The sequence below is a fragment of the Mauremys reevesii genome, linkage group 12 (assembly GCF_016161935.1).
Source record: "Mauremys reevesii isolate NIE-2019 linkage group 12, ASM1616193v1, whole genome shotgun sequence".
Taxonomy (NCBI): domain Eukaryota; kingdom Metazoa; phylum Chordata; order Testudines; family Geoemydidae; genus Mauremys; species Mauremys reevesii.
Genome location: NC_052634.1, coordinates 29821244 through 29836813, shown reverse-complemented (window position 1 = coordinate 29836813; position 15570 = coordinate 29821244). Strand labels below are relative to the sequence as shown.

Here is a 15570-nt window from a genome sequence, read left to right as displayed (position 1 = left end):
GGATCACCATAGTGATGCTGAACTTAGTGCGGACAACCGATCGGCACAGCCCCTGCAGCCCAGAACTCCTGAACTCAAGCGATCCGCCAGCCTCAGCCTCCCAGGTGCTGGGATCACAGGCACCAGCCACAGGGCCTGGCTTGTGTTATGGCCTGGCTTGTGTTCTAGCCTGGCAGCTGGAGCTTTAAACTCTGCTTGTGAGCTCTGTGCCTTGGCCAGACGGGGACAGCCTGGAACTGGGAAATGCTCCTGCTTCCCCCGCCCCCGTCTCATGTCGAGCTGCAGGCGCCGCTGTCCTCCCAGGTAAGATCCCGGATGTTTCGTGCCCCCATCCCCGTCCAGGTGTCCGGTACCTCTGCCCCAGACAGAATCCTGGGTGTGTGGGTGTCCGTCCTCTGCAGAGGATCCCGGAGTGTGGATGCCCTTGTCCCCCGCTACAAGATCCTGGGTGTGTGGGTGCCACTCTCCCTCCCAGTAGATCTCTGGTGGGTGGGTCCCCAGGGTGTGAGTGCTCCCATCCCCCAATACAGGCTCGGGGTAAACTGGCTCTCCTGTCCTGCCCAGGCGGTGCTACAGCAGCTGTTCACAGGGCAGCAACCCCACTGTCACCCTGCAGCTTTAACCTGCTCCAGGGTGACCTGCTTCTCCCTTTGGGAGCCCGGGGACCCCGAACTTCCCAGAGTCACCTGATCGATGCTGAGCTGAGTTGTCCCTTGTGCAAAGCAGGGGGCCAAATTCCATGGAAACAATGGATAAGCAGGGGGCCCTAGGCACATCCAGCCCTGGCCGTGAGATGTTCCCTCCCCTTTTCTTTATGCCCCTGTTGTTATGTCATGGATTGTCGGGGCTGGGGGAGCTGCTGGACTCACTCCAGGTGGAGGGGGGAAGAACCCTGAAAATCTCAGGCCCCAACTCCTGCTACGAGGATCACTGAGGTGCTGGGAATCTGCATGGGAAAGGGACAGTGTGAATTGTCAAGGTGGGGAATGAATATCAATCTACAACAAGATCCACCTAATTAATCACTGACACAGGCTAATCCTGCCGCAGATAGAAGGGAAACTGGGAGTGATTCTTTGCTGTTCAGCCATGGAAACAGTGACCCAATTGCACCGCAGTGAATGTGCTGGGGAAAGCTGGACTTTACAGGGAGGTGGAAAGAGCAGATCCTAGAAACACCTGGAGCTCCCCACAGCACTTCTGCCACCGGGTCAGGTGTTGAGCGACTCACAGCGCCCTCCTTCCCATTACATTCCAGGAGGGGGTGGCAGCACCCCCACCCAATGCAGGGAAGAGGGCTGAGTGTATCTCTGCACCCTGAGCCCAGGGCACCCACTCTCTCTGCCCCACACATCGAATCTGGCCCTGCAGCAGAGTGACCCCTAAGAACCAGCAACTTGCAGGACAGCAGATTTGGCCTCAGAGCAGGGAATGTGTCCCTCATGCTGCTTTTAGGTCACTAGGTGCTCTGGAAACAGGAGGGCTCTAAGTGTAACCTATAGCACAAATGGCCCATCTGGGGATGTAGCTTAGTTGTAGAGCACATGCTTTGCATGTATGAGATCCTAGGTTCAATCCTAGCATCTCTAGGTTCTTTTCACCCTGCTGCTTTGCTCATGCCCTGCAGGAGTTTCAATCCTGCTCAGTGAGGGGCTAGTGCCAATTGCATGGAAGGTCTGGGGGGGTTTCTGCTCCTAAGTCTCCTCTGCACATTTAAGATTCCCACCTGCTGTGCTGCTTGGGACAAGGGTAGATGAGAAGGGAGAATCCTCCAGCACTGGAGGGAAAGGTCCCATCTGCACAGACTGAGAGGCAAAGACTAGACTTATTTCTTGTCTGGGCCCAATCTTTTCACCTGCTATAGCCCTTGTTCCAGCTCAGGTGGTAGCTAGGGGATGTCTCATGACTGCAGCCACGTTTGTTCAGTTCCACCCTCTTATAGAGCTTTGGTACAAGGCAGGAATCTTTTGTCTCTCTCCTGGGGAAAAGCCCCAGGATTAAGATGGATTCCTGTACCAGGTGACATGGTCACATGTCCCGTGAGACACACACCCCCCCCCAAGCCTTCATTCTTCCTGGCCTGACTCACAGATGGTGACGGACAGAGCCATCTCCAGTAAATTGTCCTGGTTAATGGGCCATCAAGAGTCCAAACCACTATTAATGGCCCACACTTTGCATCATTACAACAGGACCTCAGAGTTATAGTTCATATTTCTAATTTCAGATCCAAGAATGATCGGTTCATACAAATAGGATGAACACACACCGTAGATTATAAGCTTTGTAATGATACCTTACAAGAGACCTTTTGCATGAAGCATTGTCCAGTCACTTTATATTCACACTCATTAGCATATATTCATAAAATCCTATGGAGTGCAACTTCACAGCAGGGAAAGGGTTTTACTGTGGCACCTGGGAGCAGTTGAGTTTCATGTTCAGGCTGTGGTATGAGTTCCTTCACGTTTCTCGTAAGCACACAGGGACCTTCGCGGGTGCTCTCGATACAGGAATGGCCCAGATATGATAAAGTGATGGGAATTGCATTTTCCCCTTTTATTTCTGTATTTCCAATGACATTTCTGTTTGTGATTTCATTTTGCTTTGTATAACTGTGTTTTCTCCTGGATTTGATATTTAACAAAAAAAAGAATACGGCCTCAGGGCACCAGATGGAGGAGCAGGTGGGGCTAGGACTGCTAAGAGAGCGAGAGTAGCAGGTTTTCTGTATAGTTTCCTGCCCTCATTTTTCTTGACTAGTTTCTCTTCTGTACAAAATTTGCTTTTTGTAGAATGTGAGTCTAGCTAGCTCAGTTGGCAGAGCATCAGCCTTCTAATTTGAAGAGCCAGGGTTCAAGTCCCTGGTGAGGCAAAGAAACACTTTCCCCCTGTGACATACCCAAAGAGTTTTAGAAGGACTCTCCTTGACTTTAGTTTTTCCTTTTCAGGACATGGCCTTTCCCAGGAAGGGTCCTTTACTGCCTGGGACTGAAGGTGCTACTGCCTCACCTATCCACTGGCTTCACAGTCTGGAGGAAGAAAGGCCTCTGGGCCTGCAGCAAAGTGCTGTGTGCTGACTTTTTCAGCAAATGCAGGGCTGGCCAGAGAGGCATGTTCCCACTGAGACCTCCTGCCAGAAAAATTGTCCCCACAGACAGGGCAGCTCCAGGCCCCGGCACGCCAAGCGCGTGCTTGGGGTAGCAAGCCGTGGAGGGGTGCTCTGCCGGTCACCGCGAGGGCAGCAGGAAGGCTGCCTTTGGCGGCATGCCTGCGAAGGGTCCGCTGGTCCTGCGACTTCGGCGGACCTCCCGCAGGCAAGCTGCCGAAGGCAACCTGTCTGTCATGCTTGGGGCAGCAAAATGCCTAGAGCCGCCCCTGCCCACAGAGTCCTCCCTGCTGGAAGTCTACAGTAATCAACAGGTGCTCTGCTTTGGGGGAAGAGGCAGCGTAGGAGCGGGGCCTTGGGGAGAAGGGGTGGTGCAGGGGCGTGGAGTTGAGTAGCAGGGATGGGGCTACTGTTCGGGCTCTGGTGGCCGCTCCTTTAGGGAGCCTGCCCCGCTCCTGGTGGGACCACAAGACGTCCCAGAGCAGAGAGGGTGGCCAGCAGAGCAGTGACAGGGGGGAATGGCAAGTGGCCGGCAATGTGGCCAGACAGCGGAGGGAGAAAGGGGCTTTCCCCCCGGGAGGTGAGAGGTGAACTCTGGGTTTTCACTGTCCCAGGACAGCAGCTGTGGGTGAGGTGCAGTGAAGGGAGGGCACATCCACAGAGCTTCTGGTGTCTGGATTTAAGAGCCCGAGGCAAAGGCCACTGCCCAGCGCACTGTGGGGGGGGGGGGTGTTTTGCTCATAGTGTTGTGTTATGAATCCTGATTGTGGTGTTTTCCCAAGTTAATACAAGGTGATTTTCCTCCTTTAGTTTCTTTTCTACACTCAGTGCGTTTGAGTGGGGAAAGTATCGCCTCTTAGAGGCACCCAGTGGCCAGGGTTAGTTTCCCAGGTTACTGGGTGGGGCTTAAGCAGACCGGGTGTTGTATTGTTGAAGAGGAGCCCCAAGCACCCAGACAGGGTGATTTTCCTCCTTTTATTAAAGTTTCTTTTCTACACTCAGAACAATGTCCGCCTTTTCCAAAGAAGTGCTTGGAGGGGGGTTTCTCATGTTACCATGTGGCCTAATGGATAAGGCATCTGATTTCGCATCAGGCGATTGAGGGTTCAAGTCCCTTCGTGGTTGTAATCGTGCAGTTTTACCTTTGGGCTGAAAGTCCTGCTCCCTTCAGGGCTGGAACCTCTTCTTGGCCGCTCAGGCCAATGCTCTGGCTTCAGCTAGAGCCCCAGGAAGGAGTTGGGGGGTGGGTGTCACAAAGGCTGGGGCATGAGCCCCAGGTGTTTCCAGTCTCACCTTTGCCCTTCCTGACTTGCCAAAGAAAGTGCGCGGCTGCCCGGGCTAGTGTGTGCGCCTGTCCCTGTGCTGGAGGGTACTTGCTACACAGCGTCTTTGGAGCCTGGGTGTTTCTCTGCTTCTTGCCAGCTGGGGAAAAGCCTCTTGGGGTAAAATCTCCTGCCCCACTGCAAAAGTGAGCACCTTGAGTGGGACCAGTCAGAGGCCCCACCGATGGGGGCTGGCCCTGCTTTCCTACCATCTTCTGATGTTGGCCACAGAGCATCAGCAGCCGCCCCACATGCTGGTGACCTTCAGTGGGTGTTTGGCATGGCAGGGAGCAGCCTGGCTGGGTGTTTTGGTGCCTGTCTGCTGGCCACACATAGGCATGGTCCTGCCCTCCTCTAGCCCTGACCTCCATTGCTCTGTGGCTTTTAAGCCTTCCCTTGGAGCTGTCAGCACCAGCTGCCTCTGCTCTAGGTGCCCAGAGGAGGAGGTGTTGCTGGGTCACTTTTACAGATGCCCCTTCCCTGGTACTGCCCTTGCTCAGCTGCACAGAGGAGCTTCCATCCCCAATCCCTGCCTGTCACTGCCCAGCAGCCCTCTGGCACCATTCCTGAGGGTCACCCTGCCTTGCTCTCTTCCTGCCATGTTGGGAAAGACAGCTCCCATCTCGCCTTGTTAAAGGTCAGGTGGGCCAACTAGGGGCAGAAGCCCCTTCTATGTTTTCCTACTGCAGAGCCCAAGCTCAGGGACTCACCTTGGGTCAGGCACTGCAGTGCTCCCAGAAAACAAGCCACCCCTGTACAAAGAGGGATGAAAGGGCCTGCCAAAGCCTGGGATTGAACCAGGGACCTTTAATTCTTCAGTCTAACGCTCTCGTAACTGAGCTACTTTGGCAGCTGCATTGAAATATTTTGGCCTGTTGCTTCTCTGTCTGGGATATTTTTGTCAGCAGTTGCACACAAAAAGAACAGGAAAACGAACGGCTGCTCCACACCCCCACCAGAGGAACCCGACGCCCTTAGCTGTGGGGAGTAAGAAGTGGCTGTTGGCTGACAGGGCCTGTCCCCGAGCAGCTGGAACAGCAGCTGCCGCCTCCCCCTCGGCTCCAGGCTGTGGGAAATGCTCATTGCCTGGCTGCATGGGCAGATGCTGCTCCGTGCTCTGGAGAGCGTCTGTATTGCTCTGTCAACCCCCCGTCTTCACTGAGCCAGTCTGGTAAGGTCCCAAGTGCCCCCTCCGGCCTGGCAGCTGAGAGTCTGTGCAGACATCAGCCCCCCTGCCAGCCCCCACAGGCAGCAGCAGCGCCAGCCCCCCAGCACCACAGGGGCACTCAATGCACTTCCTGTGGGGAAATGGCTCCTTGGCATCCAGCCGCTAGAGTGAGAGCCAGGAGAGAGCAGTGTCTGCCTCACCGTGGGGGAGAGAAGAGACCTGGTGAGGGTGGATCTCCCTCAGCCTCCCCCGCAATGCTGGTCAGTTGTATTGTCACTGTGATAGTCGGTGCTTCCCTTCAGGGCCGGCCCTAGAGGGGTCTGGGACAAATCCCCCTTTTTCCTCCCCAGGCCCTGCCCCCACTCCACCCCTTCCCCCACACCCCCACCCCTGTCCCACCTCTTCCTGCCCTGCACCTTCCTGCCCCATTCCTCTCCTTCCCCCACCTCTTCCCGTCCCTGCTCCTCCCCCTCCCTGCCCAGCGCCTCCTGCACCCCACTGAACAGCTGGTCACTGGCAGGTAGGAGGTGCTGAAGGAGAAGAGGAGGAGCTTGTCAGCAAGGCCTGTAGTGGGGGGGGGAGGGGAGCTGGCTGCCAGTGGGCGCTGAGCACCTATTTTTGCCCTGTTGTTTCTGCAGCCCCGTAGCTCCCATGGAGTCACTGACTTGGCTCCTTTCACACTCTAGAGAGAGGAGCAGAACCAGGGCAATGGCTGATCTATGGGGCACCAGGTGAGTGGCAGAGGCTTCAGGCGCTGAGAGTTTGCCTGACCCCTCAGGGACACAGTGTGAGGGGGTGTCCCAGGGATCTCTATGAAAGGAGCAGAACAGGATTTCCTGGGGGTGGGGAGAGAATTGAGAGTGTCTCAGGGGGTTGTACAGAGGTATTGCCCAGGTGAGAGACTGGCTAAAACACAGGCCTCGCTGTGAGCAGGATTTGAACCTGCGCAGGGGAACCCTATTGGATTTCGACTCCAACGCCTTAACCACTCGGCCATCACAGCTGTGAGCACAAAACTGCCCCAATGCCAGAGAAACTGGTAAAGAATCCCAATGCCCAGGCGTGAAATCATCTGAACTACAGAATTCCCACCGCAAACCTGGTTCCCAAAGCACAGGGGGGATTGGGGGTTTGTTCTCTTTGCTTAGCCATGTGCAGTCACACAGAGAGCGCGTTTAAAAGTCTCCCCTTCCACAGAGCGGGAATGGGAAATGATTCTCAACTTGAAGCTTGATGTGAATGAGGATGTCTGGACCACAGGGCCAGGGACTGGCCTTTGCTAGAGAAACCAGTGACACACGGAGCCAGGCTAAGGAAAATGTTTCCTGGAGTCAGTAACTGGATTAGCAGCAGTGCAGAGAAATGTCTCACAAGAGGAGTCAGCGCATTGGTGGTTCGGTAGCAGAAGTCACAGCTACGGCGGAGGAGGTCTAGCTTTGGTTTCTGGCCAATAGAGGGGTGAGTTTTATTGTCTCAAAATTACAGTAGAAAAATTCAGCCCCAAACTGGGTGCGGTGGGGCTTTCTCTGGTTTGTTTTGTTTTTCTCTTTTGAAATGTCCTTGATCATTTTTCTGGAAAAACTATTTGGACAAGGCCAAGGAAGAGTTAGAACAATTACAAATCTCCATGGGAGTGAGGGGGTCTCTCAGCACGGGGGGAGGGTGGAGATTTTCATGGAGGGGAGTTGAGGAGATAAATGAGAGGCTTTTGCTCCAGCAGAGGGAGCAGCTTGGCAGGTTCATTTTTACCAAGTGAATCCCCCCACCCCACACACACACGTTGCTTCCCTGCTGCTGCTGCCCCAGCTCAAACCCCATTGTCACCCCCAGCATGTGACCTGCAGCTTCCTGCTGACAAAGCCCTTATCTATCAGAGACAAAATCCCCTCGTCTGCCCCTTCTCCCAGCTGAGCCCTCCCCCCACAGAGCCCAGGAAAACCCCGACCTAGCCATGCCAGGGGGTCGGGCTTAATCTTCAAGGCCGAGCGCAAAACCTTCAGCCGGGCACGTTTCGCTCCCTTCCCACCTCGGCCCAAGCGGCAAGGGAGAAACGGACGAGACACGACGGCTGGAAGACGCCTCCCTCCCACTTCTCTATAGCCTGCTGTGACATTATTAATATGAACTGGGACCGTAGAGATCATTGTTGCCACCACTGTTATATATGTGCAGCAAACATTGTGCAAAGGTTGGCGTGTGAGGTGTCTAGGACAAGGTTATGATTGGCTGGTTATAATGATGCTGGCTGTATGTGTGCACCATTTTTGTAGCTGAAGTTATGAACATGGGCTATGTATTTGTATCTCAAATGTATTTGATTCCAAGTAGCCTCAGTGTTGTCAGCCCCCAACTCCTTCAGGAGCCCATAGCAAAGAGACACCCCCCCCCCACTGTCCTGGACTCCCTGGGAGGTGCCTCCCACCCCCCACCCAATGGAGCACCAAGGATTACAGTGGCAGCATCTAGTGACAGTGGGGTTCAGTGGCTCAGGCCAGACACCTGAGCTGGGGACCCACCCCCATAGCACTGCTCGAGGGCCTGGGCCTGTGGTGTTCACAGCCCCCTCCTCACCCCTCCCTGAGCCCAGCCTGGCTCCTCACCTGGAACAAAGCAGAAGCGTCCGTCGGCCTCGCTGCTGTCCGAGTCGCAGGCGCTGCTGCTGTCCCAAGGGGAGCGGGCCGCGCTGCGGGGGCTGGGAGAGGGATCCTCCACCTCCTGCCCTGGGAAGGCTGGAAGGTCCCACTGACCGGGCAGGGCGATGCCTCCTGCTGGAAATGGGGGCTGGGCTCCTGGGGCCGCTGCTGCCCACACAACAAGCCCTGGAGCCACCCTGCCCGATTCTGCTCCTGGGCTGGGTCCTGCCTGCCCAGCCGCATCCTGGCCCAGCTCCATTTTGGCCTGGCCGGTGCCTCTCCCACCTCAGCGCCTGCGCCGGGAGCAGGTTTCCTCTTCCAGAAGGCTGGGAACTTCCACCTCCTGGTCCGGCCGGGAGCTCCTTCCCCGCCAGTGGGGACGGAGGGGCCGCTCCGCTCCTGGGGACGATGGCAGCTGCTTCCTCAGGCTCTGGGGCCACTGGCAGAGCCTTCTTCCTGAACATCCTAAGGAGCCTGGGAGTCTGGGGTCAGGGCAGTCTCTCACTAACCAGCCTGTTTGGTCTCTCCCATCCCTGCCCCAGCCAGAGCAGCTCCTCCTCCCCCACAGGGGTGCAGGGAGTGCAAGCTACACACATTGGCAGGAGTTCATTGCATGATCTGCTCCCCCTCAACGTTCCCCCTCCTCATCCCTGGGGCTGCAAGAACCGGGGAGTCTCGTCCTTTTCGAGCACTGGGGTCAGTCACAAAGACCATCGGTCACTTTGGACAAGCAGCTCCCTCCTGCCAGCCCAGGACACACTCACACCTCCCCCCCACAACCCCGCCCAGGCTAGAGAAGGAACAGAACCCAGGAGTCCGGACTTCTCCTGGGAAACCATTCCCCACTTCAAAGTCCCTCGGCATAGCAAGGCCAGGCCCCCCTCGGTTCCCATCGATTTCCATGCTCAGCAGCTCCCCGGGTCTGGCCCAGCTCAGAGACTCTCAGCCTGGGGAACAGTCTCCCACCAGGGAAGGGCTGGGAGCCCCATTGCTGGGACCTTGCCAAACACACTGGAGACGGCTCTGGAGAAGCCCCTCCCCGGTCTGAGAGTGAGGAGCTCGTGGGGGCTGTTTACAAATCCAATCTCCTTTGGGAGAGATTCTCTCCCCCTCTTTCTGCCTCTCCCCAGACAGACAGGGGGCGCCACCGAGGAGCCCTAATGCCACTCACTTGCTCTGGTGACGGAGCGCTGGATGGAGGATGTTCAGTGTCGTCCCTCGCCCTTCTCCTCACTCTCCAAGCCAAGGCAGGCTGGAGAGGGGGGTGGTGACCTGAGGAGTTACCCTGCCCAGCCAGCAGCCAGGGTGATGGCACTGGGCGATCGGCTGGCTGGGAAAACAAGAGTCTGTCTCATTGCCAGGGAAAGGAGAAACTTGGCCAGCAGCAGGGGGTGTAGAACACCGCCCTAGGGCAGGGGTGACAGCGCCTCCAGGATCCTGACATCCCAGCACTTTACACACCTTCCTGGAGCCTCCCAACCCCCCTGGGCTGTCGGGACTGTGACCCCAACCCCACTGATGAGAATCAGGCCTGGGGAGGGGAAGCTAGTGGCTCAGGGTCACACCAAGTGTCAGAAGGATGGGTGGGACCCAGCAGTCCTTCTTTCTAGGCCCCTTCGCTAACCACTGCTGCACACTCCCTCCCACAGCTGGCAATTACAAGCAGCCCTCATGGCCGCTCCCCCTGCCTTTGAGAGGGAGTGTGCTCCGCTGGAGTGACTGGGCCAGGGGATTGGGAGTTAGGACTCCTGGGTTCCATTGCTGGGGATTTAGTACTTTCCCGCTAGTGGAGAGTGCTGGGAGAATCCCCCAGCCAGAGCTGCTCTGACAGCGCTAAGCAGCATCTGACCATTCAAGGGTGGAGCGCACGGCCCAGGAGGAGGAGTGTTTGGCTCTGGGGTTTCACTTCAGCCCAGTCTAGAGAGAGGGGCCCAGCCATGGAGTTTGGCTCAAGAAGACCAATTCTCCAATTTGTTAAGGGTGTTTTGAATTCCAATCCTGTGCTCCAAAGTGCTTGGTGTCAGTTGCCAATTTTAGAAGCATGCTCTCCACTCCATCTTCCAAATCAGTAATGAAAATATTGACTAGTACCGGACCCCGGACTGATCTCTGCCGGACCCACTAGGTTCACCCTCTCCGTTGGACAGCCAGACATGGAGACGGGCTCTTGGAGTCTGGGCTTTCAACCAGCTGTGCACCCACATGACACTGATTGCGTCTAGACCTCATTTCCCTCATTTGCTTGTGAGAATGTCCTATGGGACTGTATCAAAAGCCTTAGTAACACTGAGATAGATCCCATCTACTGTTTATCCACCTCCACTAGGCCCAGCCCTAGGGAACCTAGGTCCTGCAGGATAGCTCCATTGGGGGGGGAGACTTGTAGAAGGGAGGAGTAGAGCTCCAAATGAACACACAAAGTGACACAAGCAGCACATTGACAGAATCACAGAAACCCTTCCCCAGAAAAGTAACCTGAATAAATGAGCATTCCCCAAAGTAAGGGGCAAATCTGGTAACACTGTTACTTCTCTGTCTGGGAGGTTTTTGCAGCAGTTGCACACAAAAAGGACGTCATTGTGAGCGGCCCATGAAGACAAGACTCGCTTTTGCCTGCCTTGCTCAGCTTGACTTGCTGCCTCACCCCATTCCTGCCCTAGTGCCCGGGTTGACCTGGTGGTGGAAGGGGACTGGGGGCCAGTGGCGCGGGGAGGAGGTTGAGCTGGACCCTGAGCTAGACTAGACCCTGGTGGTGAGAGTCTGGCCACCACTTGCCGCCCCACCCTGTTGTCCTGGCTTCCCCCACTGGGTGTCATTTTGGGAGGGAAGTGGGGCTTCTGCCTCCCCTCCCCGATTTTCACACCGCAGAGGAGTGCGAACAGGAAAACGAACGGCTGCTCCACACCCCCACCGGAGGAACCCGACGCCCTTAGCTGCTCCCCCTGCTCCCCCCCAGCTATGCTACTGAGTGGAAGCGTCCTGTGCCCATCACACAGAGGTCGATTAATCAAAACCCTCTTCTGCCAGCACCGGGCCTCCTTCTTCTTACACTGGGCCTGCAAGCGAGGGGGCAGCTGGCACAGCACCAAGAGTCTAACCTGTGAGGCAGGAGGCGGCTGACGCCCGCAGCCTGCTGGGGAGCTCCCAGAAGTTATTAAGGGACAGAGACTCCTCAATGCCCTTAGTAACAAGGGTTTGGGGTTCACCGAGGCCAGTAAGGGGGTCACTATGTCGGCCCTATATCCCTGGGTGTCAGGTCACTGTGCAGCTTTGAACTAGAGCTCGGATCCCAACAACCAACCAGCAGCCCACAGCCTCCCCCTGGGTCAGCCCCACCTGGTTACTCCTTACAGGCCGACCTTACCCCCCTTCCAGCCCCGGATTCGCCCCCTAATCATCCTACTGCCACTCAGAGCACAGCCGTGGAGGTGCTGAAGGAGGGAGGGGTGACTCTAGGGTGGGGTTCTTCTCTAACGATGGCTGGCAGAAAGGTGGTGCTCAGCTCTGTCAGCCACCTGCCCAGTTGCCTCGCTGCCAGGGGATGCAGACGTTTCTGTAAGGCCATTAAATGGGGTATTTGGCTTCTGAGTGAATGTGAGGAATGTGCAATCCTAAGATGGAATTTCCATCCTTCTTTTTACTGCTTTCCAGGGCCCCAGTGGCCTAATGGATAAGGCATTGGCTTCCTAAGCCAGAAATTGTGGGTTCAAGTCCCATCTGGGGTGGCAAAACTCCTTCCTTCTTGTATATTGCAACAAAGCCTTGGTGTTATTTTCACCAAGGAAACTGGGAGACATTTGAACCCAAAGTGCTGGATCTTGGGAGCAATCTCTGAGAAACAGCATCTTCCACTTGACAAATGCTTTCTAGACCCATCAGTAGCAAACACTTAATACTAGTGTTTGTCTGAGAATAGAAGGAAGGGGAGTGTTTACTCCGACACCTCAGTGAGTGACACAGACAGAAAGAGCAAGGCTGTCCTGAAAGAGAATGGATCTGTCTGGAGACAAAGCAGACCCTGAGAATGAGCAACAGTGTGAAAAGAAGAACTTCAAATGGGTGTTAGGTGTTAGTTAGGTTGGTCTGACAAATTTCAAGAAAATACCAATGCTCATAGACTGATGCGGACACTGGCTGCTTCTGATCTTTTACTGAGAATTCATTGAGAAATATTTTCCTTAACTATGTTATGGAATATTAGGTGGGCTATGAAGGCACCATTCCTTCTGCTTTCGCCCTTCGAGACAACACAGCTACATGGCATGCGGCCAGTGCTCACCTTCCAGTCAACTGCTAGAGAAGACAACACAGACAGGGATGGCAGCAGGGCAGACTGGAGCTCTGCGGAGATGGTGGGACCAGGTCTCATCAATGGGGAGGTGGCCACCCCAGCATGCACAAGGCTGAGCCAGTAAGTGCGGCGTGTGCTCCACGGTGCCCCTACTCCCTGCATGTGGTGGTGGAGGGCAGTTTCTGAGTTCGGTTGGTTTGGGAAATTTAGGGCTTGTCTACACTTGCAGAGGTAGAGCGCTGGGAGTTAAACCACAGCAGGGAAACCGCTGCCGTGTGTTCACACTGACAGCTGCAAGCGCACTGGAGTGGCCACACTAGCAGCTCTTGCAATGCCACAGAGAGCAGTGCAGTGTGTTAGCTATCCCAGTGTGCAAGTGGCTGCAACGTGCTTTTCAAATGGGGGGCGGGGGTGGAGTGTGACGGGGAGTGTGTTGTGTGTACGTGGGGGGAGCGACAGTGTGGTTGGGGGGCTGAGAGTGTGTCAGCATGCTGTCTTGTGTGTTTGGACAGCAGCAGACCCCCACCTCCCCTCATACACACTCACAACAGCAGCATTCCACACTAATGGTTGCTTTGTCCCAGAGCAGATAAGCAGCCAGCTGTCAGAAACGGAGCTTTGAAAGGGGATATCCGCATGCCTGCAGCCGATTTCAAAACAATGACCAGAGTGGGCACTTGACTTCAGGGGATTATGGGACATTTCCTGAGGCCAAACACAGTGCAGTGATGCAACACATCATCCACACTGATGCCCGGGTATTTCAGCAGGGCTCAGCAAGCTTTATACTTCTCATGGAGGTGGATTACCAGGAGCGCTCCACCTACAGAGCCCAGGTGCTCCATGTGCCTTGCGAGTGTGGACACCTCAGGAGTTAGGGCGCCCGGGGCTGCTTTAATGGGCTCTAACTTGCAAGTGTAGCCAAGCCCTTAGACTATGTCACTTGTGTGACTACTTGTGCTATTGTAATAAATACAATAGACGTGCAATGGTCAGAAATTGCACCAGCATAGAAGTATATTAAAGGGAAACCCTAAGGAAATTAAGAGTTTAAATTATCCTCCACATGTCCCGTGTCCCACTAAAATGAATCCAACCCACAGGGCATGTGGGCAGAAGTATCGTGTCAGGATGCTACATTGTTAGCACAGTAAGGCCATGGCTACACTCGCAAATTTGCAGCGCTGCAGCAGGGTGTGAAAACACACCCTCTCCAGCGCTGCATATTGTGGCGCTGCAAAGCGCCAGTGTGGTCAAAGCCCCAGCGCTGGGAGCCGCGCCCCAGCGCTGTCCGTTATTCCGCACAGGAGGTGGAGTGCGGACAGCGCTGGGAGAGCTCTCTCCCAGCACTGGTGCTGACTACACTTAGCGCTTCAGCGCTGCGGCAGTGCTTTGAGGTGCTAAGTGTAGCCACAGCCTAAATGAAGCTGCAAAATCACTGCTGCTTAAATGACCTCACTCTATTTTTGACAATGCGGTATTAAGAGGTAATAGATACAGATGTGCACCAGGCAGGGTCGTTTGGAGGATGAAGCCTTTATGCTTCCATCTCCCACCACTGTCAAGTTTTAGCCAATTAGGACAAGTCAGCAAATAAGAACAACCTCAGGTCTCAGTAACTGCTACAGGTAGCAAAGTCCTACAGGGAGCAGTTTCTGGCACTACACCTGTGCAGCTCTGCTCCCCGGCTCTTCTCAGGCTCCTGCTCTCTCCTTAGCTCTGCCCCACTCTGGCCCAGGCAGTTCCAGTTCCCACGGAGGATGGGACCCCCTGGCCTGGTGACTCCCTCATTACACTGCCTGGCCTGTCAGTGCGGCTAACTTGGAGATTTGGCCTCTCCCCTTTTTCACCTGGCCCCAGCCTGTGTGTGTTTTCCCATTTGGAGGCATTTGGAAGTTTGGAAGGGGAGCCGAAAGAGGAGTCTTTTCACAAGCAAGTTGGTTTTGTGCACAGGTAGGGCCCTTGGCCGTAAAGCTTAGCTCCATCAGTGCGTCTGCATGGGGTTCCTCCAGTGCCTCAAGAGCCCGTTCTAAACTCTCGGTGTGGGCATTTGGCTTCCGCCAGTCAGAGTGCCGTGCCTGCGTCTTCCCAGTGCCGGCTCCCGTGAGGCGCGCATAACTTGGGAGGAAAGGGGTAGAAGAGAAAGCAAGTGAAGCTGACTTCGAGTGGTGGTGCCCCTGGGTGGAGTGGTCCTCCTGCTCCTTCCTGTCGGAGGGGTGGGCTCGAGTGTGGGCTTGGGGGTCTGGTTGTGGGCTGTGGGAGGATGGTGTCCAGGGAAGTCCCAAAGGTCACCCTGCGCTGGCCGAGTGTGAAGCCTCTCCCCTAGGTTGGGGTGCCGAGTATTAAGCCTTCCTCTGTGGCTTGGGCTGGGGAGCGTGATCCGGCGTCAGGTCCATTTGGGTGGAGCTGGCGGCCGGCAAGAATTCGGGCCATCAGGTCAACCCTCTGTGGACAATGGGGGCGAGCCGGCAGGCCTGCGATTTTGGCTTCGCGGGCAGGCAGCTCAAGCTTGGCCTCCTATGAGCCTGGAAGGGAGACGGCCGGGCTTACCCGTCTCCAAGTTCCTCTCAGGCAGCAGCTGGAGCAAGGAGCCCAGGGAGGCTTCCGGAGCCTCGTCCTGCCCGGCGCCTGCGCCCAGCAGGGCTCTTGCCCACTCCTGGCCCACCTGGTTTTGGCCTCTGCCACCCCTAGCAGTCAGCCGAAAGAGGAGAAACCACCCTCTCACCCACCCACCACTACAGTGGCCAGCATAGGGCTTGAACCCATGACCTTGGCGTTATTAGCACCATGCTCTAACCAGCTGAGCTAGCCGGCCTGCAAGAAGGCTTCTCTTGCCTGACCCTTTTGGAAGGAGTCACTGGCTGGCGCGGGGAACATTGTGGCCTCCGTTATCGAATGGATGGATCAAGACACTGTCAGCCAAGGTAGGGGAATTAGCTCAAGTGGTAGAGCGCTTGCTTCGCATGCGAAAGGCAGCGGGATGAATGCCCGCATTCTCCAGCAGCAAGGCAGCTGCCGGACATTCTTTTAGAAGCCATGGACAGTCA

At 55.8% G+C, this 15570-nt stretch overlaps 3 non-coding genes across 3 annotated transcripts; 1 reads left to right on the top strand and 2 right to left on the bottom strand.

The window, feature by feature from the left end:
• Nucleotides 1–6520: 6520 nt before the first annotated feature.
• Nucleotides 6521–6602, bottom strand: TRNAS-CGA. Its single transcript has one exon. It is a non-coding gene; the product is annotated as a tRNA-Ser (tRNA).
• A 5282-nt stretch (nt 6603–11884) lies between these two features.
• On the top strand, nt 11885–11957 carry TRNAR-CCU. The gene has a single exon. It is a non-coding gene; the product is annotated as a tRNA-Arg (tRNA).
• Nucleotides 11958–15264: 3307 nt separating this feature from the next.
• On the bottom strand, nt 15265–15338 carry TRNAI-AAU. Its single transcript has one exon. It is a non-coding gene; the product is annotated as a tRNA-Ile (tRNA).
• Nucleotides 15339–15570: the final 232 nt, after the last annotated feature.